Consider the following 27,182-nt stretch of genomic DNA (forward strand, 5'->3'; position numbering starts at 1 on the left):
GATTGAGTTATGGGTTGAACTGTGTCCCCACCCCTGCTGGAGCCTCAGGATATGACCGGATTTGGAGGTGGCTCTCTGAGGTCATCAGGTTAAACCGAGGTTATGAGGTAGACCCCGATCCAGGATAACTGGTGTCCTTATCAGAAGGGGACGTTGGACGCGGACAGATGCACGGGGAGGGGACCACGACGATGTGGACATGAAGAGGGCCACCTCCTGAGCATGGGGAGAGGTCTGCTTCCCCAACCCCAGCCCTCAGGCAGAAGCAACCTTGCCCCACCTTCATCCAGGCCCAGCCTCCAGAACAGAGGCTAAACATTTCTGTTCTTTAAACGACCCTTGTTGTACTTTCTCATGGGCGCCCTAGCAAACTCGTATAAGCGGTTAAATAAAATTTGGGAATTCTGAGTTAGTTAAAATGGTTTTCCTGCTGCAGGACCCTCAGAAGCTCAGACACTCATCTCACAGGCTAATGTGTCCCAGGGCCTCTGCGAGAGGATAGCAACTGCATCCCATTCCAAATTTGCCAAGAGTGCTTGTCATTTGTGGCAGAGTATTTCAGGTAAATACTCTTTTGGTAAATAAGAGCAGGAGTGAAAATTTTTGAATGCAGTCACTCAAATCCATCACACCTCCTGGAAAAAAAAAACAGCTCCAAGAGGGCGATCTATACTGTTCGTTATCTGTCACGATCTATGAGTGCTTAGATTCCTGGTATTTTACGTCAGTGATGCCGGAAGCAGCCTTGGAAAGGGAAAATGAGCCAAGAAGTCCTATACCGTCTCCCTTCATGGGAGTAGTTCAGGAAACGTAGGAGAAAAATACACGAGAGTGATTCTCTCGGGTTGAACTCAGCCCTTCGCCTGTGTCTTGCAAGCCCTCTTTTTATTCCCACTGCTGTCCCCTCACACCTGCCCCACGGGCATCCATCCTTGTTGAAAGGGAACATTGGGAGAGAAATAGACCCTTGTTATTGTTGATGGATAAAACAATAGGACAGCAGCAATTTCACTTGCCCTCTTTGAGTGACTAAACACACAGAAAGAGGGAAATGTGACCTAGGCGAGCCCAGGCTTTTAAACTTTTGCAAAATTGCAGGACTTTCAACTTATTTCTTTGATGTGTTTTTTACATTATGTGAAGCTAGACTTTTTTGAAAGTTTTAGACTCAGTATTTGCTCTGTGATCATGACAATGGTTTGTGATTCTACCGTGTGAAACACTGAGATCACGTCAACAAAACATTCATCAATCTTTGTTCTCTATTTGTTAGCCATTATTGATAAGGACCTACCCGTCACGGTCCAATTCCGCTCCCCTTTAATCACCCCCACAGGCTGGGATCTAACTCATTCAGTGTTTGTCTCCAGTCTCAATACTTGGTCATAACCGGTGCTCATCAAGCAAAGCCAGTGCCCGCTTCAAACACAAATGCAGTTTTTTTGGCTCTGATTCCAAAGTTTCTGACTTATTCAGGTCCGGGTAAGTCATAAAATCTGTATTTTTAACAGGCATACCAGGTAAGGCTAATAATTAAATTCTTGATTTGACAATTAGAACTACTCATTTGGCATTTTCCATATACTGCTGCCTCATACTGTTCGGGAGCCTTCTTCATCTGGAATTATCCTCTCTCAACTGCGTTAAGTTTTTAAACCTTAAAGACTATATTTTCGATGGCTGGAAAATTAATTTAATGTTATTTTTCATCTCTGTAAGTTGTGCTTTTTATTCTTTGTTAAAGTGATTTTCCGTGGCCTCGGGAAGTTTTATTTTAGCAGACGAATATTCATCTGGGTGTGTGGATTGTTGCTCCTTGATCTGAGTCCCCTCGGGGTGCTCGTTCCCATCACTGCCGACCCCTGGTTCTAGCTGCCTGGGTTAGCAGTGAGGAACACTGAGTTCAGGAAGGTAGGGAAATACAGCGGTCTTGGTCCTTGTTGGCACATTGTCAAGAGGAAGTCACTTGCCCACAAAGCTGCAGGTTGGTTGACTAGCATCAAGAGCAGAGGGGACCCAAGCCCACCTGTCCAACTCTGTCCAAACCCCTCCAAAGCCAAGGAGACTAGCAGGTACCCTGAAGATCATCCCTCAAGCTGCCACACTCCCGTTTAAGGGTTCACAGATCCCCCAAGGTTCTCTGCAGGAAGACGGGTGCTCTGGCTCTTGCTTCTGGTTCACCATTGCTGGTGCGTGGAAATGAGCTGAGCACCAGCTCTCTCCAGCTGCATTCCCCCAGATGAGGGGTCTTGCATATATCCGTCCCCCAGACCCCACCTCTCGCCAGACCCTGAAGATGCTCTGCTGAAGATAGGTGGCTGGAAGTTGATTCGAATTAGAATAAAGGGGCAGGTGGATAGGAGAGAGGGTTGAGGGTGGAGTGGATGCTCTGGCCACCATTTCCCTAGAATTATTGAACTTTCCATCTGTGTTACGTCTGATTTCTCCAGCTAAAGGGCTTTGGATATGTATTTTGAAAAGAGAGATAACAACCTCCACATAAAGTTGGCATTGAAATCACAGCGACCACCATTGTCCACTCTCTGTGCCAGGCACCTGGCTGAGTGCTTTAGCTGTGTTAATGCCAAGTGAGGTAATACAGCTGATGCACTTAGCACGTTGCCAGGCACAGGTGGGTACCCCATATCTGCCCACTGTCCTCCTCGGTTCTTGCTTTTAGCTGCTGACCTCAGTGAGGGCAGATGCTGCCTCGAACATTTTTACAGCCCCCCTTCCCTTTGCACTTTACACCCTGCTCTGCTTAGAGGCATTCAGCTTATTTGTTGGTTGACTAACTGAATAGACCATGTGCTCCCAAGGGCAGTTGATTATTTTCCCTGCCCTTGGTCAACTAGATTAATTTTACGTGATTCTAAAAACCCCAGCTCTAAGTTCACTCCTTCTGCAACACTGCACGCATTCTCTCTCCTCTGATACAATCCCATCTACGCATTTTAGAGATTAAATATCCCCAGCTCTACCTTGTACTCAAGTTATTTATGCATCTGATCTATATCCTTTACTAGAATCCACACCTTTTTTTTTTTCTCCAAGGTCTGTTCTGTATCAGAAATTCTTTCTTTTGAAACATGCCCTGAAACCTAAGAGAAACTTCATAGGAAATAAGAATTAGAGGAATCCTTTCTTCATTTCTTTAATAGAAAAAGCTGTCAAATTGAAAATGGATCCTGTGACGCAAAGCAACTTGGCAAGTTAGGAGTGGGTGGACCTGCAGGGAGAATGTGGTAGAACATCCTGGTTAAAGTGCTGTGTTGACCTCTGATGGGCCTCTTGCTTTCTCATGAGTACTTTTTTCTTTTTCTTTTTGTGGCTGCGCCTGCAGCATATGGAAGTTCCCAGGCTAGGGGGTGGAATCAGGGCTGCAGCTTCAGCTTATACCACAGCCACAGCAACACTGGATCTGACCCACATCTGCAACCTGTGCTGTAGCCTGTGGCAACCCTGGATCCTTAACCAACTGAGCAAGGCCAGGGATCAAACCCACATCCTTACAGAGACATCAGGTCCTTAACCTGCTGAGCCACAGTGGGAACTCTGTGTGAGTACTAAAATGAGTTTTTCCTCCACTAATTCTCATATGCTTTCCTCTAAATAAATAAACATATCCATCTAATTGACTCAGCTTTTCTTTTCAAATGATTCATCAATATTTTAGTGTAGGCATCCTATATTTTACAAAACCTTTCTTTTCTAGGTTATCATATTTTGGAGTACAGCTTTGGAGAGTTGGAATCCGGCCCTAATGTATGACCAGTAGCTACGCAGCAGTAGGTGCTGGGGTTCTGTTTGGTATAATACATGTGCATCCCCTGTCTGGTGTGGGCTCTGCTTTGTGATAGGAACTTTTTAGGAGAACCAGACTTGAGTCCCTGCCTCAAGTGATTAGAAAACCACAGAGCTCAGAAGGTAAGAACCTAGATATGGACACCTACGCATCAGTGTTCGAGTCTGGAAATAGCATTTGTATATCCTCTGGATCCATGATAATGATCTTAGTGTACAAGCTTTTAGTGCATTTTAACTTTATTGATAAGGAAATAGGATACTTGGAAAAATTTGCTAAAGTGCATGCTACCGGAAGACAAGGTCCCTGTTTGATTTATTTTTGAAAATTCCACAATGCCCAGCACAGACCCTATTATGGGTGTGGTGGGTGAACTTTTGCAGAGTATGAAGCTGTCGCTGGAGCATGGCTGTCCCAGTGAGAAATATGTTTCTCGACCATCTTGCGTCTGGGTGTGGCTCTGTGATTTGTTTACCCCAATAGTGCGTGAGCAGAAGGTGTTACACATGGGAAGCCTTTGCAGGCTTCCTTTCTCTTGGATCAGTGTAGATCAAATGAAGGGATTCTGGCTCCCTGAATCTAAGTCGCTCTGACTGCACTGGTTCTATCAGTGGTAATGAAATGTTCAGGGCGTTAAAACTTGGCCATTGAAATTTGTGGGTTTACCTACGACATTAACTTGCATCGCCGTAGCTAATACTGCTGTCCAACAGATTCGTTGAAGGGATAATGGCCTGTAGAACTAAATAAGTTCTAGTACAATGCCGTTTAGTACCTGTGTATGGCTGTGTGACAAACCCATCGATCTTATGTCATCCATCTGCCGTGGGCTCAAACAGAAACAGAAATAAGCGGAATTTGAAGTGGGGCAGCCAGATGGGGTAGATTTGAGGCAATACAGTGGCTTTTCCTTTTCATATTAAAAAAAAAATATATTAGACCCATATTGTAAAAAAGAAGGAAGCAAGAGAACTACCAAGTTAAGCAGGGGTGGGGAAGCTCTTACACACTCACTGTTGGAGTGTTTCCTCTTAGTAGTCAACTAATGAATGAAATAAAAAAAGCATTTTTCTCTTCAATCTATCATGTATTTATGTATTTTTGTCTTTTTATATAGAAAACATAGTAATTCCTTTACTGAACTAAAAGCGAATTAGAAAAGCTGCTAATAGCTTTGTGTTTAGAAATGTAATGTCTTCCCGTGAATTATTTTATGGGTGACATGTCTGGAATTGCTTATGAATACTGGGTTATAGATTTTTATTCTCTCCTTTTTATTTTCTTCTTCTTCTTTTTTTTTAACTGAGCGAACTTAAACATGATATTAAAAAAAAAAAACAAAAAACCTTTTATCTGGTGGTAGAAATGTCAGCCACATTCAATTCACTCTTAGGCTTCCCCGAAAAGGAATGAACTTTTACACGTAACAATAGTCTTGTTTTTATAAGTGGTTGGTAATACTGCAAATGTGTAAGGCATTCATTTTCCAGGAGCTCTTTTCTCCCTGGTAACACACCAGGAAATACAGTGTGTTGTTATTTGAATTCTTTCTTATGCTCTGACTCCCAGATGAATTGAAATTCAACTTCACAGTCAAATGAGTAGCCATTTAAAGCTCAGGTGTGTATTTCCTAAGACCCTCTCAAAGGGTATATAACTGTTTATGTCTTTCCTAAAGACAGCAAACTGAATTTTTAATTGGACCTTGCCTCTCCCAAGAGTTCATTATACCTCTATTCCAAGGCCATATATTACAAAGCTTCAGTATGAATGGAAACATGGAGCCCGTGTTTCAGTTGAACAGCTGAAGTTATAGCAGCTGACACTTGAGTCATTTCAACGACTCCCCAACCAAAATTTTATTTGAGTCCTTCAAAAAGTGAACACACACACACACACACACACATAACTTTGCATGTCAAAATTCCACAAACTTTCAGATTATGATAAACAGTTTGTTTTCTCAGAAATAAGTCTCAAGTGGGACTAGTTCCAAATTGTTCTTATTTCAATCCCACCTTGACCTTGTCAGGTGGATTTTTAAAAATGAAGCAGTGGAAAAGTTTATATATATATATGCTAAAGACCTACTAGGTCAGAACCGGGGCACAGAATGACTTCATCAGAGGGGTAGGGATGGAAGCAAAGGCCTCCCTGACACATGAGCACATCTAAAGCTAGTCTCACTCTGATCTTATTATTATTATTTTCTGTCTTTTTGCCTTTTCTGGGGCCTCTCCCACAGCATGCGGAGATTCCCACCTAGGGGTCTAATCAGAGCTGTAGCCGCTGGCCTACGCCACAGCCACAGCAACACCAGATCCGAGCCTCGTCTGCGACCTACACCACAGCTCATGGCAATGCCTGATCCTTAGCCCCCTGAGCAAGGCCAGGGACTGAACCCGCAACCTCGTGATTATCCTAGTCGGATTCGTTAACCACTGAGCCACGACGGGAACTCCCCTCCCTCTGATCTTAAAAACAGAAAAACAACATCTAACCCCCCGCCCCCAGCCCCAAGACTTGTGTGGCTAATTGACTAACACTGAATGGCACAGCCATGTGCTTCTCTGTTCTTTATGGTTTAAGAACCATGTAATTTTCCTGAGGTAAATCAGACTATGAAGACTAAGGTTAAAAATACTATGGAAACATCACAGAGCATGCTGAAGCGTGTAATTCATACTTAAAACTCTTTTAACTCTTACGGGGCAGTGGCAGTGTTGTGGTCTTACCTTATACCATAACAGAGTGGACCTTTGTGTATCATATGTGGTTAACCTTCCCTGGAAATTTTAAGTGGTATCTTTATTCCAGATTTGAATATTTTATAAATCTGGATTTTTTTCCCCCTGAAATTTGTAAATGTGAACTTGGATGGGCATCCAGGGTGCCATGATAGAGGGTACATTTCTTAGTTTTTCTGAGATGTCGTTTCTGAAGTTTTAACATTAAAGTTTGAAATAAGTGATCTCTAGACTAGTTTGAGTTACAGTATTTCATCGTTCCACATTTCAAGTAGCTTCTTCTCTATTTGTACATCTCTAGCTTTCAGCATTTTTCTACCATGAAGTAAAAGAATTTTTGGACTATGCGCTTAGTATGCTTAGTACTAGAATCTTAGGCTTCAGTCTGTCCATTTATTTCTACTTATTATCTTCCCCTGATAATGGACTTCTTGCTTCACCTTCCTTTTATTTATCTCTCAATGGTATCAACAGCTTCTCAGTAACTAGGCTCAAAACCTTAAAAAGTTTTCCCCAACTGTTCATTCTCCTTTGTGCCTAACATTAAATCAATCACATAATTCTGTTGGGAGCACCTCTGTGAACGGTGAGGCTAGTTTTGCAAAACAGAATAATAGAATTGCAGAATTGGAAGCGATTCCATTTTTTGGTTCACAGGTTTTATAGAACTACTTTGAGCATCTGAAGAGATACATGCACCATCTCCCAGGGGAGGGGGCACTTCAAATATAGACATCTGATATGTGTGTGTGTGTGTGTGTGTGTTGTGTGTGTGTGTGTGTGTTTGCATATAATTTCTAAGGATTCAAAGACTTCATGGCATTCACCTATGGACCTCAAATTAAAAATTCCTCAACTTGGGGAGTTCCTTGGTGGCCTAGCTGATGTTGACGCTACTGGGGAGAAGGTTTGAACCCTGGCCCGAGAACTTGTGCATAGCACTGGCGTAGCTAAAACAGAAAGAAAAGAAAGAAAAAAAAAAATCCCTCAACTAGGCCAGATGTCTTCAAAAGCAGAATTTCACTCAGGAACAACCCTCGTGGATGGCTGACTGCATCTGCTTGAGTTCTTCTCATGAGGAAAGAGCTCAGTCCTTTGGAGCTTTCTCTTCTTTTCTTTGTCATGAAACTTCTATTGTTGGGAAATTTGTTTAGGATTAAAATCTGTTTGCTTATAGCTTCCAGTTCATGCTAGGTCTTTATTTAAAGACATCTCCCCTATCCACGCAAATCTTCTATTTTTCATGTTAAGTACTTACACTTAGTCAACTGTGCCTTTTATTGCTTGGCTTCCAGCCCCTCTACTCTCCTGATGTCTTTCTCCGGACACTTTCTCTAGACCCTCTTCAACGTTTTTATTTAATTTTGTTTCCTTAAAATGAGTAACATTCTTCATATGTGATATGAATAACCAATGCAAAATTCTTAGGAAGCTTTTTTTAGCAATGACATCCAGCCTTGACTGAGGTCTTGGGTCTGCTAATAGCTCGTCGTTTTGACCTATTGACGGTTCCTTTTATCTTCTCCAATTTCTCACCTGTGAAATGGGAATAGTCACACCATCATTGTAAGTTTGTTAGTTTAGCACATATAAGGTACTCAATAAATGACAGATGTTATTTTTATTGTTAATTAAGTTTAAGATGATTTGGGGGAGTTCCCATTGTGGCTCAGTGCGTTAAGAACCCATGAGGATACAGGTTCAATCCATGGCCTCACTCAGTGGGTTAATGATCTGGCGTTGCCACAGGCTTAAGCAAAGGTTGCAGACATGGCTTGGATCTGGTGTTGCTGTGGCTGTGGCATAGGCCTGCTGCTGCAGCTCCAATTCAGTTCCCTAGCCTGGGAACTTCCATATGCCGAGGGTGCAGCCCTAAAAAGAAAAGGAAAAAGATTCAGGGTAATTGGAGAATATATCACATCTTACGATGGACAATAAAAATCTCCAAAATATTTTAAGCAGAATTAAACTAAGCCCCTCCTACTCCAAAGCTATATTAATTTTTTATAACCTAAATGCAAATTTCTTAACTACCTAGTATTACTAAATTCTGTCATATTGAGTTTGGTCCACATGCTGGGCTCCTAAGATGACTACCGAATCCTGGTTCTGTCCTTCCGTGTATTACCTGTCCTCCTAGGTTTTGTGATCCCTTGTCAGGTATGGGACCAAGGACCAAGTCCGTCAGCATCCATTAGCCACTTTCTCCAAGTGGACTTTAATTCACTCAACAGTTCTCTCTCAGGACTGTCAAGGCCAAGTTTGTCATAACCTCGCTCCCAATATAAATGCACTGTGCATTTGGGATTCCCCTGATATAACTACCAAAAAAGAAAAAAATAGAAAATGATGTTAGTGTGAAATGAGGTGTCCTGTCTGAACTCACCATGACTCAGTTGTTTAACTGAGTTTTCCCCCGCGTCCCCTGAGTCATAACAACACTATGTAAAGAAGGCAGGGAGTGCACCTTGTTTGTACAGAGCCTACCAGATTTTGCAGTACTTCCCTAAATGTCTAACAGACTGCTTCTTTGACTCTCAGATCAGAGTGAAGACAATTTCAAGGGCAAATAAAGGGAGAAAGACTGGGTCTTTCGACTATGGCCCAGTTCTCTTGCAAATATGGGGCCTCTGGGTTCTTGCAAAGACTCTCCCTGGAGCACAGCAATAGAGCTCATCAGAATCACTAAGGATTCTGTGTGAGTAGCCAGCTATAGGCCTGTAGGTCTTTTCTCCTTGCCCAGGCTCTATAATCCTCGCCAAGCTCAGGGACAGGAGAAGGAGAAATAATAAACTGAACATTCATACCTTCCAAAAGTTCTGCTAAACTGAGACTCTCTGAGAAATCTTTCAACAATATTTATGAATGAAATTTTTTAAAAGTTTCTTAGATGAATGTTCCAAACATCTTTAAGTGCTGAAAAAAAAAAAAAAAAAAAAAAGGACTCTGCTAATACCCTTTGCATGAGCTCAGTCTATTTTGCTCTTGCCTCCAGCTGTTGCATGAGTTAGGGTCATATTTGGAAGGACAGCTCATTGGGTTGGGAAGGTCCTGGAAGGGAGTGCGGAAGAGGAGGGGTGCAGAGATGCCAGACAGTCAGGAGAGCCAGCAGACGTGTGTGGACAGACTCAGCAAGCTCTGCTTACTGCTGGAGTGTGGCTGCCTGAAATGGAATCTAAGGATCGGCCTCAGGAGTGCAGGAGGACCATGGCCTGTCTGTGAACCTGGCAGTGAACTCTCCTAGAAAGTGCTTTTTCTCAAGGTCCTTGACTCTCAGGGGGACCTTCGCTTTGAATTTAAATTAATTGAGAGCTCTGTTAATATAATCGAGCGCACCTTCCCATCCCTGCCATCCACAAAGAAAAGGACATTCAAAAAGTTTTCCTTTTATTAAGGCCTGTCCTGAAGTTTTAAGGTATGATGAAATGTGAGACTGGAAAAGTTTCGCTTTCTCCAGAGGAAGATGCAATAGCCAATCAATATCTCTCTCTTATCTTAACCTAAGCTTTGACTTAAAGCAAATAACAAATGTCCAAAAACATCTGGCTCTCATTTCCTGGATGAAATGCGGGCATGAACTAACCACCCCTCCATACGTAAACTTCTCTCCACAAATTAGCGCATGGAATAAGGCAGTGATCCTTTCAAATAAGTATTTAGTGGATAAAATGAATGATCCTCAGAAAAACACATCAAAAGTATCCTGGGACATAGCAAAGAGTTAATTTAGCTCTCCTCATTTTCAGTAATGTATTAAGCTATGGATGAAATTGGGACTCTGAGTCTATACGACACCTTTGAAAAGGTGTCCTTATATATCATCCATGCTATTTTTTAAAAAAGTGACATCTATCATATTCTTATGACTCAAGTTCCTAATCTGAGAAAAACTTACCTAGTTCCTACCTCGCACACTTGTGAGTATTAATGATGCCACATGTAAGCACGATTCCTGGCACAGAGGATGCCCTTAGCAAATGGCAGCTGACCATTCTTCTAAGTAAGAGACAGTGAGAAGCAGTGACCTGGAGCCCTGGCCTATGGAGGCCTGTAATTCTGTTGCAAAGGCCCACTGGAGTCCCACCTTGGATAGACTGTTGTGCAGAGAGCGCTGCTGGTACTTTAGCCATAAATTGCCCTTGCGTTGATCCCATGCTAAACCGGTCGTATGCGTTTCATTAATTTTAAGAAATAATGTTTATCTGAATTTTGGAGATCATGGAAATCATCTCTTCTGAGCGGTTTTCCTCCCAGTCTGTCTGGGTTTTATAAGGACGTCCGCCCTTCCTGAGCACCACAAGACGGTCTGACCGTGAGTGATGACAGAGAGGTCTTTGGCTCGGGAAAGGCTACCAGGGTCCAGGAGAGGCTTGGGAGGATGGGCCTGTGGGAGAAGCATGTGTTTGTTTTCCCTGGAGGTGCATGGGACCTCGGGGCAGTGAGTCATTACTGACCAAACCCAGTTTACTGAAGAGAAGAGAACTGAATTTAGAGCCCAGACTATTTGAGGAAGGCTGTCTCCTGTCCCCTCAACGGCACAGTCGGCAACAGCAAAAGGTGAGAATAACACAGGGGGTAGAGTAAGAGACCTACGACCCAAAACTCCTTACCTGGGTTTTCATTTGTAGACATGAGAAGAAAAACAAAGGAAAAAAAAACGAAGACGAAGAAGGAAATAGTTCACATTTTATCTCTTCCTTTAACTCCTGTCTCTGCCTCTTTGAAATTATAAAAATCAGCAGATTCCACTGGGGGGAAAATGTTTTGAAGAAGTAATCCATTGATCACCTCTTCTGACGTGACATGTTTAACTAGACAAAATCAATACTTCTTCGATGACAATGGCTTTGTAAAAAAACTAACACTAATGGGTGACATGAAGCATAAGAGGATAAAGGACTCTCGTAGACAAAGTCCTTCCTTATTCCTCCCTGTTTGTGAGTATCTTTGATTCAAAATCACATGTGTATGCATGTATTGGGTATGTTGTTGCCGAATTTATGGAGGTCAGGGCACAAAGGAATTCTTTTTTTTTTTTTTTTTTTCATTTTCTGGTGCATTCACTTATCAGTCAGGCCGCATGAAGTGACACACAGGAAAACAAAGAATCTTAGTTTTAAACCAAGCAGAAGAGATTGAAAAATATAACTCTTTTAAACGTCAAAAGTCCTATCCATTTTTAAAAGAACTTGCTTAATTTTGGAGTATTTAGGAAATAGTGCCCCTGCTTTACACATTTACCCCACATCAGCCTACAGGCTTTATTCTTTGCCATTCAGTGAGCACCGTATTTCAGCAGAAGAACTTGAAACAAACAAACACAAACAAAGGCTTTTAAAAATGCCTAATCCCTTCAGAAAGAGCATTAAGGGACAATCACTGTTTCATTTTGATTGTCACCTGGATTCAAAACTGTGCAACCAGAGACGGTTTCAGATGGACAGATGGCCCTGGCAGTTAAGAGGGATGGGGGTGGGAAAAGAAATAAATGAATACTCTGTTTTTTGTGTAAGCGAATAAAAGGGAAGAGGAAACAAAAGCAATGAGCCAGCCACTGTTGAATCGGCAGTTCCTCTAAACATACCTTGCCTCTCCTACAAGAGATTACTGTCCTGTGAATCTGTTTAGCACAGATGCAGATAATCCTGCTGCAGAACCGGGGAATGCTTGCCTCTCAGAGCTGAACACTGCCTGTTTGCCTGGTGCCCACAGAGGTTGCTGAAACTTGACAAGACTAACTGCGATCACCCGTAATGGGATGCTGACGGAGTCAGGGGACTTGAACGACACTGATTTTATTGGGGTGAATCGCACATCTTGGGCAGTGTCTGGCCAAGTGAATTTAGGGCATGCAAAGACCTTGCCTCTCCACCGCTCTGTGGGGAACTGAGCCTGGGGGGTTAGTGTGACATCAGCGAGGTTGGAGGAGGGGGCACGGGGGGAACCTATTTGATGCTGGAATGCTGGCTGCTGAATGGTGCTGGCCATCATCAGCTTTTGTTTACTTCATCCTCCGTGTGAAGATAGCAGCTGTTTCTTTCAGTAAAAAAGAAGTAAAAGAATGTAGCGACCTACCTCACATTTCCCCCCTCCTCCTCCAAATGTTTGTGGAGCCCAACAGCTGTCTTTGCAAATCCTGCCACTCAGGATTGCAATGGCTGTACATAATCAAGCATGGAGTGCTGAAGCTGAGATTGTTGGCTGGCTCCAGGAGGCAGGTGGGACTGAACTGTTCTCTTAATGGGCTCGCATGGTCGGCTCCTGCGGGGATTGACTCAAAAAGGGGGAAAAAAAAGCATTTAAAGGAGGCAAAGAAGGAGAGTTGAATACACGGATCTCGTATTTCATACATATAGATCTGAATGGCTGTGAAGCATGAATTCACTGGTTGTTAGAGCTGGAAGGGATTTGAACGGTCCTCTTGTCTAGGGCTTTTAATATTATTTTTAGCAACAGACTTTGCTTTTAGTCCGAATACATCTTAGACCAGGAGTATCATGTCATAACTGAAAATACCTACCTAGGACAAGCAGGAGCATCAACGGGCAAAGTGGTGCAGCATAAGAAAAGCAACTCTAACAACAAATGGACTCAGCATTGGGGACACAATAGGACTGGTGGGGACTGTGGCAACTGGATGCCTTTGGTGGGTGGAGGGCAACTGCTGTTCCTTTCTAGCATATTGTCGCCTTTGCCAGGTGGGGACTCATTCATCCATTCATTCATTGAATAAATACTTACTAAGTGTTTACTGCATATCAGGTACTGTCTTAAGCACATATGAAAATAGACAAGACCCCTGTTATCATAGTGCTTATCTTCTAGGGAAGGAGACAGCTAGCAAAAAAAAAGAGAATGCATGAAATTGTATATACTTGTAGGTAGGGATGGATGCCAAAAACAGTGAAGCAGTGTAAAGGATAGAGAGTCATTGGGAAAGGAACTGTTAGAGAGAACTGTCTGGAGGGGACTTTTAAAGGAGTACGTAGTAGCAGAGAATTAGATGACAGGAAGGAATGAGCTGTGTGCAGATCTGGGGTTGGGGTGGGAGTGGGGGTGAAGTTGGGGTGTTTGAACATTCTAGGGAGTGGAAAGAGAGTGTGAACATCCAGAGGCAGGCCTTGCTCTACTAAGCACACCTTGGAATCCTATCCCAGTTTCATCTCCTCTGTTTACCCTAAATAGACCAGAGAGGTGAGGATGCTTGCCCACGGTCACACAGGAGTATGCTGGGACTAGAACCTAGATCTTGCAACTCCCTTCTAGTCCTGTGCCCTTTGTGTTACTCTGCATTTTCTTCCACTCCCCAAAAAGGTGTAGTCTTAAGAGAATCTACATGACCACGGCTGGAATGACTAATGAATAGCAACACATATAGTAGCAGTTTCCATTAGAAATTCGAGGAAAACGTTTAAATTTTCATAGAGTTCTGTCCCAATTCGCCTAGCCAGTTTCTACCCCAGGGTGTAATTCTGTGTTGTTTACTGCCCTAACGTATTTTCCGTGCTGTTTGTAAATATGATTACAGCTTAAGTTGTTTATTCTTATCCAAAAGATTAAATCTCACAGCAACAGAGGTGTCTGGAATACAGGGGGAAAAAATGCAAGTCACTAATAAAGAGAGCAAAAATATCAGCTAAGTTTGACCAATTGCAAGAGGCGTACTGATGTTTTAAAATGTGCTCAAATGATCCAGTTATCTCACATTCTTAGTTCATTTTCCACTCAAATGTTAGGTCAGCCAGGAGATGAAATCACAGTCTTTGATTATCTCTGGGCTCAAAGAACAGAAGACTGCAGATTGCTTCTGCTCAGTCAACCAGGTTCTTGCATCCAGTCACCCTGACGTCAGCTTCATGTGGGGAAAGAACAGTTACACGTCGAAATGAAGAAAACCTGATGCCGGGTCTAGACATCTCCCCTCTCCTTTTTCCTTATTCTTTCCTTCTCCACATGGGCTGCAGCCCAAACCCAGGCTAGTCTTTGCCTCTTTGGAAGAAACTTGACTTAAAAACTGGCTCAATACATATTCAGAATACGTATTCATCTTATGGGACAAGTGCAAAGTATCCCCTGACAGTAACAACCTACAACTCCTTGCTTCTTATTTCTTAACTAGAAATAAAATTGTCTTTCATTCATACCGTAGTTTTAAAACACACCAGGGTTGAAGAATCACAGAGAGAATTTTACTCAAAAGAATCTTTTTTTTTTTTTTTTTTTTTTTTTCTTCTTGGTATTTAGTTTTTCTTTCTGGTGAGTGGAATGAAAGGCAGAATTATGCTCTACTCACTGAAATCTTTTGAAATGCCACTATGCTTTCCCCAATCTTCTGGATAACACTAAAGGAAATCAATAGAGATCTTCCTAGGTGAAGGGAGTTTGACTGGCTAATGTATCACTCATTTTGTTTTCACTGGTTAGGAGGTAGAACATTGTTAAATATTTGCTATAATTCTTTCTTGGGTATTTAAAGTTGCTTCAGTGGCATATTTTATTATATATATCAACAACAATGGTCGTACTCGAGGAAAAATAAACTGAAATTATAATTTAGATGTCTCTTTTTTTAAAAATATAGTAGAAGATTACCCTGAGATAAGCGTGGACTATGGGTTGGACCTATCTCAAAAATATGTTCTCTGTACCTGTGCTTTGGGCTGATTTCAATTTAGTTGAATCTATGAATTATTTTATTAAGAATTTGCTCTAATTTAGTGGATGTTACAGTGGGGAGGGGAGGGAAATGTGGGTGCAATTTCCATGGTGGCCCGTAACCTCCACAGAGATCAAGTCCAATCTCTATGAAGACTACCGGCCACCATGTACTACACGACATCAAGTACTACAGAGCTGTCCTGTGAACATTCTAAAGGCTAAAACTACTGGAGAAGGAAGAGTTTATGAAAAATTAATGTCGGATTGGGTCTGAAATCCTGGGTAGGCTTTAGATCAGTGGAGAGAAATGAAAACTAGCAGACAGACAAGCAATGACCAGGACACAAAGCAGCAGTGAGCATGCCCCGTATATGAAGTACTGTGGAGAAGATGCTTGCTAGGTACTAATAAGGCAAATCTGTATCATGGAGGAGCTTGAATCTCAGGAAGAGAATCTTGCCTTGTTTTGAGAGGCGCTGGAGAAACTTTGCTGGAGACTTTGAGAAGATTACACTGACAGGGATGTGCAGGAAAAAAAAATGGAGGGAGGTAGGATCAACATTTCAAAAATCACTTGGAAACTTACTACAACATTCCTGCTTACGTGGCCCCCAAATAGTGGTTGCTAAAAAGAAAAGAGAGCTAAAGAAAAACAAGATGGTAGAACAGTGCTTGACTTCATTGTACGTTTATTCACAGGTACCATTTGGAGACCTCCCTGGGCCGTAGGTATCAGTATCCAATACTGGCCCTGCCCTTACGGGGTGTAAATTGTAGGAGACCAGAACCAGGACTGAGGTTGAGACCTATGTGTGGATTTTTTTAGCAAAGCTTTAAGTCAAATGACTCTTGCAGAATGTGAAACAGAGACCTATGTGTGGATTTTTTTAGCAAAGCTTTAAGTCAAATGACTCTTGCAGAATGTGAAACAGAATCCAGAAGAATACATGCAAGCATGTTACAAAGCGTTTAGGTTGCTCTTTTATCCTTAAAGAGCCTGAAGAGCATGTAGGAAAAACAGCAGGGAGTAAAATGTGCTTGGTGAGACTCCATCTCCATCAGCCTCAGCAGTGGCCAAAGATTGACCTCTGAACCCTCAAAGCTCCACCCTCCATCCTAGCAATCTTCTGGTATCAAAACTGCTGGAAAAGCTCTGGAGCAGTCATCATAAGTCTCCTGATTTGAATCTTGACTCTGTTCCTTGCTTAGTATTATGATCTTGGGATGTCATTGATACTCAGAGTCTCAGTCAGCTTCATTTATAAAATGAGGCTAATATCACCCACTTGGCAAACTCAGGGGATTATCAGGAAGATCAAGTAGAAAATATATATCAAGGCCACCAGGGCCTAATGATGGTGACGGAGAGAGGAGGAAAAATGAAGAACTCTATTTGGTAATTCTTTGTTTTTCCTAGTTATCAGATTGTGAATTTTTAAAGGATACATGAGAATCATTCTCATGGTCAGAATTTCAAGCCTTAGTCTAAAAAATGCCTTAATATAAAGAAGCAGTTCTGGTCTAGTTAAATGTTAGTTAAATGCTTTTGTTGGGGAATGCCTTTTTTAGCTCCAAATGAAAACTTATATGGTATAACTTGAATACATTAAAAAAAAAAAGTGAATCATTTTTAGTGTAAAGAGGTTTTTTTAAAAAAAACAAATTTATGAAGTTCCCGTTGTGGCATAGGGAAAATGAATCTGGCTAGTATCCGTGGGGATGCAGGTTTGCTCCCTGGCTTCCCTCAGTGGGTCAGGGATCTAGTGTTGCTGTGAGTGGTGTAGGTCGCATATGCGACTCGAATCCTGTGCATTGCTGGGGCTGTGGCGTAGGCAGGCAGCTGTAGCTCCAATTCAACCCCTAGCCTGGGATCTTACATATGCCATGAGTGTGGTCCTAAAAAGCAAAAACAAAAAAAGGTAATTACTATAAAATCAGTCATTGAGAATAATGAAGTTTTTCTGATTAACACTAAATTAGAAATGAGGATTTTATATCTATATCAACCTCTTATTTTGTATTTTTTTTCCTTCAGTTGCACAGTGTCAAAACAATTCTGACTCACATGGATACGTCGTTAAAATGATCATAACTGTATTTATCAGCTTGAATTCTCCGTAGAATCTTTAACTAGGAAGAAGAAGAAAAGCTTTGCTTTAATGTCTGAGCACAAAAACAAAGTTAACTGACAACACAAACTCACACATAGAGGAAGAAATAGGTTAAATATGGCATGCATTGCATGAGTGTAAGTTTCTTTTTAACAAAGTGTTTTAAATAGTGGAAAAAACAGCATTGCTTGGGTCAAATATTTGTGGAACTTTTGAAAGAACTCTCTGGAACCTTCAGTGTCTACAGAATTGTGTCAGTAGCTGGCCACATGCATTGAGCACAGGATATTCTTCTGAGCACTATTTGTGGTTTATTTCCTAATCCTTATGACCACTGCTTGAGGCAGGTGAAGATCCTGAGACACAAAAAGTTCAAATAATTTTCCATAAAGCACACAGTTGATAAATAGCTGTGGCAAGATTCAAACGTAGGATGTTTAATTCCCTGATCTTAAGTCATGGAGGAGGAAAACAGGTTAATGGTCTCTCTACACAACTTAATAGCCTGGTAATTTCAGTTTTCACATCTACCAAATACAGATCAGTTGTGAAGTTTAGTCATGACACAATCTGAAAACCTTGGCACTTACTGAATGTTTAATAGATGTTTGATAACTCTGAATTTTCCCTATGGTAAATTTTTATAAGCACTATAAAGAAAATGAAGAAGGCGAAGTAATAGAGGGAAAATGAAAATGGTAGGAACCATTTCAAACCACCGTGTGGTTGTGGAGGGTGGGCAGGAAGAATGATCTGCATGTGCAAAGGCCCTGAGGTACACTGAATAAGCTTGGGGTGGTCAATGAACTGAGAGTGTAGTTGGAGAAAGTGGAAGTATTTGAGGTTGGAGAATGCACAAAGGACCTCCAGCGCCACGTCAAAAGGGATGGAGAAGTTAAGATTTCATTTATTTATTTTTTTAAATGAAAACGTATAGCTTCATTGACTAAAAGAGAGACCAGTGCAAGGGGGAGCTTGTCTGGATGAATTTTGGCTGTCTCTTTTGAGCAACATCATTTCTCATCTATTTATCTTCAAAATCTCCAGCTAAGAGAAGGGGAATGATTGTGTAATGTGACACACCCTTTTGTGGATAATTATGTAATACTACTAGGATAAAAGCGTTTAGAGAGAGGAGGTAATTTTACTCGTTCAGCCTAGAATTTTTAGTAGATAAAGATAAAACTTTTCAAGCTGTCTCCACTACATTGCCATTTCTGTAAAGAATCAAATTACTCTCCTTTCTCCCTTTTACAAAAGATTCGTGTCTTAATTTATCACATGAAATAAAAACATTTACGTAAACTCTGCAAATTGCATCCCTGAGAAACCACAAAAGTCAAAAGAAAGTAATTAAAGCAGGATTAATCATATATATGTTATATTTTTAACTTTCTAAAAGGTCACAGCTTGATGATTTATGTTGCTACAATAGTGAACCTGACAGGGAATTACAACTTCTGAGATATTAGTGTTTAGCAGATGGCAATTTATGACACTAATCACTTAGTACCTATAAGAAAATTATCTCGGTAAATATTCCAGACCACATTGGAACTTAGGAGATTCTTAATAAACCGATGAAATAATCACGATGGTAATTATTACAGCGAAAGCCCATTCTTTTAAGCAGCTGGACAGAAAAGAAAGGTCAAGATTAATGACCCTTCAGAGCCAAGAAGGGAACTTAGCACTTTCTGTGTTGTGGGTTACTCTGCCTTGAAGGGCTTGGTTGTGAAACACTAGCTGTAGGATGTATCCCCTCATATCACTAACCATCAAAGAGGATCGATACAGAAATGTGAAAGGTAGAGTTTCAGGTTCTATAGTTTCCACTTGCAATGTCACTGGTAAGTGAAAAGCCTGGGTTGATTGCTTAGAAGATTAAATTGCTATTACTGTTCACCTGGGGAGCAGATTACATGTCCTTTGTGAGTGTGCTCAGTTGGGGGAACTTGTGTGGTGTCTTGGAAAAAGAGCAGAATTAAGAGGCAGAAGACTTAATTTTGTTCACTGCAGACTAAATATAACCCTGGCTACGTCACTTAATCTCTTTAGTTCTCAGCTTCCTCAGAAGTAAAATGAAAACCAGAAAATAGTGTCTCTTTTGCCTACTTCACTAGATTTTTGAGGTTAAAAAATAACAACAAAACTCTTAGTTACCTGTCAAGCATTATACTTTTGCATTCATCGCTATATTTTGTTTCACAGTAGAGATCAGGAGGCTACTGTGTGGTCACTCTAGTGGGGTCAATGTTTATGCCAGGTCACACTTGAGTCACCCACCCACATTTTGGGACCCAGGGGCTGCCTCACATTAGGAGAGGCTGCATTCTGGGAGAGGGGTTGTGGAGGCACAACTGTATCTTTTTGGTCTCTTATAAAAGCAACTCTAGCACTTTTCCTTTTTCTTCGGAGTCCATGGTGTGGTTAGAAGAGTGGAACTCCTGCAAGGAGAGCAAGGCAGCTAGGTAGGCCTCCGCCAACCGAGACTTTCCATACCCAGCTACACACTCTCACTGCTGCTTACAGAAATTATAAATGCAGCTAAGAGACATCTCTTCCAGAGATTTCACTCCATATGTCTGCAATTCAGTTGGTTTCTCTTCCTTTGCATGATGAAAAATAGCATCATCTCTTTCATTGCCAAATACAGAAAGCTGGGAGTTGTTCTAGATTTTTCTTCCTGTTCAACTCCTGTGTCTTCACCCAACACCAACCCTGTAGATCCCACTTCCTTAACTTGCAGCCACACATCCCATTCCATTTGTGTTGCCTCTGACTTGATGCTGGTTCTTTCGTCTTCACAGCACATTTACTTCAGTAACTTCCTAACTGGGCTTCTCGGTCCAGAACCAGCTCTTAGAAGTCGCCCTCTTCTGTGATGGCTACCTTCCTAACTTAGAGAGCTGATCAGCTTATTTCCTTGCTAAGAATTTGTTACTGCTCTCCAGAGCTTTCAAGTTTATGGTATGATTTTGATTCTTTGGCCCCCATCTCAGTCAAGCCTGATCATCTCACACCTCTCAGCATGTCCTTTCCTCTGTCCATAGCGTGCTTTTTCATGCTTCTGCAATTTCACCCATGATGCTAACACAGCCTAGAAAACTCTCTTCTCCATTATATGCATGGCTAACTCGTATTTATTTTTAAAACTTCAGCTCTATTGGCATCTCTTTCCAAAAGCCTTCCTGATACCTAGTCCTTTAGATGTTGCTCCTCTGGGCTCTGTTAGTGCTCTGAGTATACTGCTGCCGAATTTGTTACTCCTCCTTAATCCTAACCTTAAGGTTTTCCCGTGTGTTCCTAGACACCAGCAGTGCCTGGCTCGTAACCTGGTATCCACTGTACTTCTCTGGATTGGATAAGTCAACACAGTCTATATAGGGGGGACATGCCACAGTGACAATGAAAATCACCCATGTGATTAGCTTGATTGCCGCAAGGGAAGTCCAACCCTAACGACAATACCTGTGAAGGCAGTAGAGTGAAGACTTAAGGAGGCAAAGGGGAACAAATTGAAAAAGTGAGAAACTAGGAGACCAAAAGAAACTTAGGATAAATCTTATAGTGTTCTAGCCAAGGGTTGAAATGTCTGTTAGGTTGCAGGCGCATCCTTAAAGAGCGGGGCAGACTTTATTGGATTTGCAGTGTGTGAGAGGTAAGGAATAGATGGCGTAAAGGCAAGGGTATGTTTGAATGACTTGCGGAAAGTCAGGTTGGCTGCAGCAGAATGATCAAGGGTGCCATGGGCTGAATCCTGTCCCCTCTGATTTCATGTGCTGGAGTCTTAACCCCTGGTATGTGAGAATATGACTGTGTTTGAAGATAGATCCTTTTAAAGAGATGACTATGTTAAAATGAAGGTGTGAGCCCTAATCCTGTCTGACTGGTGTCCTTATTAAAAGAGGATATTTGGACACAGAGAGACACCAGAGGAAAGACCATGTGAGGACACAGTGAAAAGATGGCCACGTTCAAGCTAAGGAGAGACATTTCGGAAGAAACTAAATCCGGTGACACCGTGAGCGTCCATGACTGTGGGAAAATAAGTTTCTGTTGTTTCCATCACCCATTCTGGAGTATTTTGTTACGGCAGCCCTAGCAAACTGGTCTAGAGAGGATGAGTAATGCACAAAGCCGGCAAAATAACAGCAGTTTCGGCGGAGGGAACGGGGGAGAATTATGTTGTCAGGTCATTGTAAAGATTTAGGGTTTTATTCTAGTGAAAGGGGAAGCCAGTGGAGGATTCGGAGCCGGTTAATAGGATGAGCTGGCTTTTACTTTCATGCAGATGGGGAGCTGATAATCAGGAGTCATGCTGATAGGACAGTCAGCGTTGGCCACTGTGTAGGAGAGAAGAGGTAGAAACGCCGAGAGGACCTTGAGATGCTTCCTCCCTTCCATTAAGCAAGTGAAAACACTAAAGAACAAAGGAAGAAAACTGAGGGTTCCAAAGTGACTTACCCAGGGTGACAGAGTAATTGCATACGCTCCCAGGAATAGGAACCAGGCATCCAGGGCTCTTTACTACTTTGTGCTTGGGGAGAGATGCCTTTGGCTTCTCATGGGAAGAACACAGTTGGATCGCCTCATGTTTGGGGGAGGCTGGCTGTGTATCCTTGTGAGCAGTTAACACTTGAGTGAACTGTGGTGTCCACGGAATACTCGGTGACACTTTCAGCTGCCCAGCCATGTCTCTGTGACTCAAGGACGCGCAGCTTAAAAGACTGGCAGGAGCACGTGGAAATTATTCATGGGCTCTCGTCACAGACTGTGTTTCCACAGATGTCCTTCATGGTAGATCATTTCATTGACAGAACAATTTTCAGAGACGAGAACAATGGCGATGGCTGATCTCTGTGAGAATTGATAAAGGTTGATAAAGAATTCGTGTGTTTATACAGATATATGCATTGTATATACACGTGTTGTATATCTAAATTACTGTATATACATGTATACAAGATATACATATACGTATGCACATAATATATACATATGTATACATATACGTATAGTATATTATGTACGTACTGTATCATATATGTATATGTAATAGAAATATCAAATTTGAAGGTAATGAAATAGGCTTAAGAGTATAAATATACTTAATTAAGTATATGCAGTATGTTGCACAGAGATCTGAGTTTAAAACACAATTCTGGCTCTTAACTGACAGTATGAACTTGGAAAAGATATTGACCCTTAACCAGTTTCCTCATCCATAAAATAGAATAATAATCCTGACTGTCATGGGCCATGACCAGGCAAGAAGAGATACTTAAGATAATGCGCTTAAGACTATACCTGGGTCATAGTAAGTGCTCAATTAGGGTAGCTTTTATTTTTATTATTTTTTCCTTCTGATTACTCTGGATTTAATTTCCTCCTCTTTTTCTAGTTTCCTAAGGTGATTTATCTTTCTTCTTTTCTAATGCAAACATTTAATGCTATAAACTTCCGTTTAAGCACTGATTTTATTGAGTTCCACAAATTTTGATATATTATGTTTTAATTTTCATTCAGATCAAAATATTTTCTAATATCTTTTATGATTTTCTCTTTGATGCATGGGTTAATCTCCAAATATTTAGAGAGTTTTGCACAGATATATTTCTGTTATTGAGTTCTAAATTATATTATGATCAGAGAACATACTTTGTATAAAATGAATCCCCTTAAATTTATTGAGAACTGTTTTATAGCTCATAATAGCCTTTCTAATTTTACTGAATGCTTTGAGTGCCCTTCAAAAGAATGCATATTCTGCTGTTGCTCGATGGAGCATTCTGTATATTTAATTAGGTCAAGTTGGTTGACAGTTTCGTTCTAGAATTTAAGGAGTCTATATCCTCACTGATTTACTGTCTACTTTTGCTGTTAGTTACTGAGAGCAGAGTGTCAGAATTTCTAACTATAATTATTGGAACCATAAAAAGTCAGATATTAATAGAGTCAGTCTAGCTTTCCTTCATTTAGGTTTCACATGGCATTCTTTTGCCGTCCTTTTATTTTCAATTCATACAATCTATTTAGGGAGTTCTTGTCGTGGCTCGGTGGAAACAAATCTGACTAGGAACCGTGAGGTTGTGAGTTCGATCCCTGCCCTTGCTCAGTGGGTTAAGGATCCGGTGTTGCTGTGAGCTGTGGTGTAGGTTGCAGACGCGGTTGGGATCCCGCGTTGCCGTAGCTATGGCTTAGGCTGGCGGCTACAGCTCTGATTAGATCCCTAGCCTGGGAACCTCCATATGCTGTGGGTGCGGCCCTAAAAAAGACAAAAAATAAAGTCTATTTAAGCGTATCTTTCAAGCAGCACATTATCTGTCATTTAATTAAAGTGTGTAGGCTTTTTACATTTACTGAGGTCATGGATATTATTAGTTTCAAATCTTCTAGATTGCTGTTTATTATTTATCTATCCTCTCCATTATCTATTCCTCTCCATTTTTTTTGTAACAGGTATTTTTAATCTTTTATTTTCATTATTGTCTTATTAGCTATAACTTTTTTTATTTTTCTAGTGGTTACCGTAGGGTTTACAGTATATATTTTTAACTTTTCACAGTTTCCCATCAAGTATTGTTATAAAAACTCACAAACTATGTAAGAATTTTACATTATGTATCTATTTCCCCTTCAATTGTTATGCTTTGTTGCCATAATTTTTACTTGTACTTGTGACATAAAGTCCAGAAATCACTGCTTTTTTTTTTTCTTTTTGACTTTGACAAGTTTCCCATCTCTTAAAGAGATGGGAAAATTGCAGGAAAAAAAAATCTGTTCTTATTTACCTATGTATTCTCTACTTCTGGTGCTCATCATTCCTTTGTAAAGACCCACATTTCTACCTGTTACCATTTTTCATCTGTGTAGAGAATTCCCTTTAATGTCTGTTGAAGTGAATCATCTTTTCTTTGCTTAAAAAAATCTCTATTTGGCTTAATTTTGGAAAGATACATGCCCTGCACAGAGAATTCTTAGTAGATAGTTTTTGCCTTTCAGTACTTTCAGGATGTCTCTCTAGTCTCTTTTGGCCTGAATAGAGTCTATTGAGAAGTACATCTTCATTCTTATCTTTGTTCTTCTTTTTCCCCTGGTTGCTTTTAAGTTTTTGTTTTTTTTTTTAAGGCCACACCCACAGTATATGGAGGTTCCCAGGCTAGGGGTCTAATCAGAGCTGTGGCCGCCAGCCTACACCACAGCCATAGCAACACCAGATCCAAGCCACGTCTGCGACCTACACCACAGCTCACGGCAACACTGGATCCTTAACCCACTGAGCGAGGCCAGGGATCGAACCTGCAACCTCATGGTTCCTAGTTGGATTCATTAACCACGGAGTCACGAGGGGAACTCTGCTTTTAAGATTTTTGTCTTTATCACTATGCTGGGTTTCTTTTTCCAATCGCATGATTTTCCTTGACTTTTCTTTTTTTTTTTTTGAAGTTTTTTTCTGTGATTCATTGTATTTCTTGGGTTTAATCATTTTTAGTTTTCATCAAATGTTGGAATTTTTGCCATTATAATTTCAAATATTTTATTCCCCATTTTTCATGGAACTCCATTTTCATGTATCCTATATCAGTGATATTGTCCTGTATTTCACTGATTTTTGTTCATTTTCAGTCTTTTTTTTTTTTTTATTGGCTGTGCCTGTGGTACATGGAAGTTCCTAGGCCAGGTATCAAATCTATGCCACAGAAGCAACCCAATCCGCTGCAGTGACAACACTGAATCCTTAACCTGCTGCACTACAAAGGAACTCCTCAGTCTTTTTATATGTTTATTTTTGATCATTTATTTTGTTCTTTATTCAAATTCCCAGATATTTTCTTTTCCAGTGTCTAATCTGCTGTAAATCCATGTAATGTATTTTTATATCATATATTACAATTTTCTTCTCTAGAAGTTCAGTTGGATTTGATAGAGTTAATTTTCCTCTTTTTCATGCTCGTCTTCTCCTCTGCTTTATTGAACAGATGAAAAATATTTATAGTTGATAATTTTACATTCTTGTCTACTGGTTCTAGCATCTCTGTCTTTGGGCCTTTTTATATTTATTGATTTGTTTCTAGATTTATGATTTTTGTTCTACTGTTAAAGTAATGTTAGATTCTTTTTTTTTTTTTTTTTTTTCTGGCACATGACTAAGTTATTTGGATGCCATTGGATTCTATCCTGTCAGCTTCATTAGGTTGGGTCCAGAGCAGCCTTTAATTTAGGGCTAATTTAGCCCATTATTAAGCTTGGACCTCTCTGAGGATTCTAACCAATATCACTGAGTATTTTCATGCTTGCTTTTAGAGCAACAAACTGATCCCAGCATGTGTCTTGGTATCTCACCCACAAGGATTCATGAATGAGATCTTCAGGTCCAGGACCCATACTCACTGCGCAGAGAGTCTGGTAGTTGGCGAGCAACTTGGAAGGAAGAATTCAGCAACTCACAGAGGTTGCGAAGCCAGAGGTTGCATTTCATGGCATAGTGGCTGGGGTATTTGATTCTCTTTCTGTAGTGGAAATTCCCACCAAGCCTGTGGTGACCAAAAGGGAAGAGAAAGTTACTTACACGTCTGGGCCCACTGGGCCATCTCTTTTGACCCCTGATATGTGCACAAGTACTCAGGTACCACGAGAGTTCCAGCTCTCCAGCAGAAAGCTGGGCATCGTTAAGCGTTACCCAAGATCCAGAGATAATTTTCTTCCTTGCATCCTCCATGTTTCCCTTCACACCATTTGTCAAGATTCAGATGCCATCATTACCTGGATGCAGACCTGTTTCTTGGGCATAGAGGAGAGCCACAGCACAGGCGACACCCGGGTGAGAATCGCCTTTGGAACGCCACGCAGTAAAGGAATTCATGTCGCTCAACACAGACCGCTTAATTCACCTGCAAGGACAACAGAACCTTGGATTTTGCCCTACTTTAAGAGGAGGTCTCTCTGTGTATTTGTGTGTGTACATGCCTGTGTGTGCATGTTGGTTATGCTGCTGAAAAAGAAGAAAGTTCGTTGCCGGAAACTGTCCAGAGTTACAGGAATTCATGTCACTTAACATTTTGCCCTACTTAAGAGAAGGGAGGGGTGTGTGTGTGTGTGTGTGAGTGAGTGTGTGAATGCATGCCTGTGTGTTCATGTGTGTTATGCTGGTGAAAAAGAAGAAAACTCATTGCCAGAAACTGTCCAGGAATCTTCACCAGCATAAAACTAAAACCTTGGTGGAAACGGCTCACAGGCAGTCCAGACAAAGTGCTGGTGTCGGATCTCTTCTGAGTGAGCAGAGAAAGAGACGTGTGGGGCTGTGACGTCTGAGACAGAGGGAGGAGTCAGGCCCAGGGGAGAGGAAGAGAAGGGAGGTGGATGGCTGTGCGGCTTTATCAGGGGTTTCCATCCACAGCCAAAACGGACCAAGAAGAGAAGAGAAAAGGAGACCGAAACCTTTGAGTCCTGCTCAGTCGTGACTGAATGTTTTATAAAAGCACATCTCTCTTGTTTACAAGGCAACTGCTTTCTCAGGCGATTTGTATGTGTTAACAAATAGCTTTTCAGTGGCAGAAATCTAGAAACATGGCATAGAGCAAATCTCTTCTAAGAGAATTCTACACAACAAGAGACTGCACTAAGCAACCCATTAGAATAGAAGGTCTTTCAGGGAAGGGATGTATCTGATGTACTGAGTTAATCCAGTCCCTCAGGCCTACACATTGGAGGTCTTCAGGAAACTTTAATGAAATCCTGATGCTTGGAGAGTAAAAACAGTCAATGGATAAGTGAGTATGAAACAGCTATATCCAACACCCCCTTTTATAGACTCACAATGCATATTAAAGACTCTTAGAATACCTATAGTTATCAAAC

General features: G+C 41.2%; 2 long non-coding RNA genes across 4 annotated transcripts; one reads left to right on the top strand and one right to left on the bottom strand.

The window, feature by feature from the left end:
* On the bottom strand, window positions 6,245-26,215 carry LOC110260822. 3 transcript variants are annotated; one of them, XR_002344331.1, is made up of 7 exons: window positions 26,088-26,215; window positions 25,716-25,858; window positions 21,789-22,181; window positions 17,276-21,667; window positions 12,628-12,826; window positions 8,681-8,873; window positions 6,245-8,088 (listed from the first exon to the last, which is right to left on the bottom strand). It is a non-coding gene; the product is annotated as an uncharacterized LOC110260822 (long non-coding RNA). The 3 variants fall into 3 exon arrangements; XR_002344333.1 differs by lacking the exon at window positions 8,681-8,873 and having other exon boundaries at window positions 12,628-12,813; window positions 17,276-17,340; XR_002344332.1 differs by lacking the exon at window positions 8,681-8,873 and having other exon boundaries at window positions 17,276-17,340.
* Window positions 8,872-27,166, top strand: LOC110260823. The gene is made up of 2 exons (XR_002344334.1): window positions 8,872-11,109; window positions 25,629-27,166. It is a non-coding gene; the product is annotated as an uncharacterized LOC110260823 (long non-coding RNA).

This window comes from Sus scrofa, chromosome 5 (assembly GCF_000003025.6).
Source record: "Sus scrofa isolate TJ Tabasco breed Duroc chromosome 5, Sscrofa11.1, whole genome shotgun sequence".
Classification (NCBI taxonomy): Eukaryota; Metazoa; Chordata; class Mammalia; order Artiodactyla; family Suidae; genus Sus; species Sus scrofa.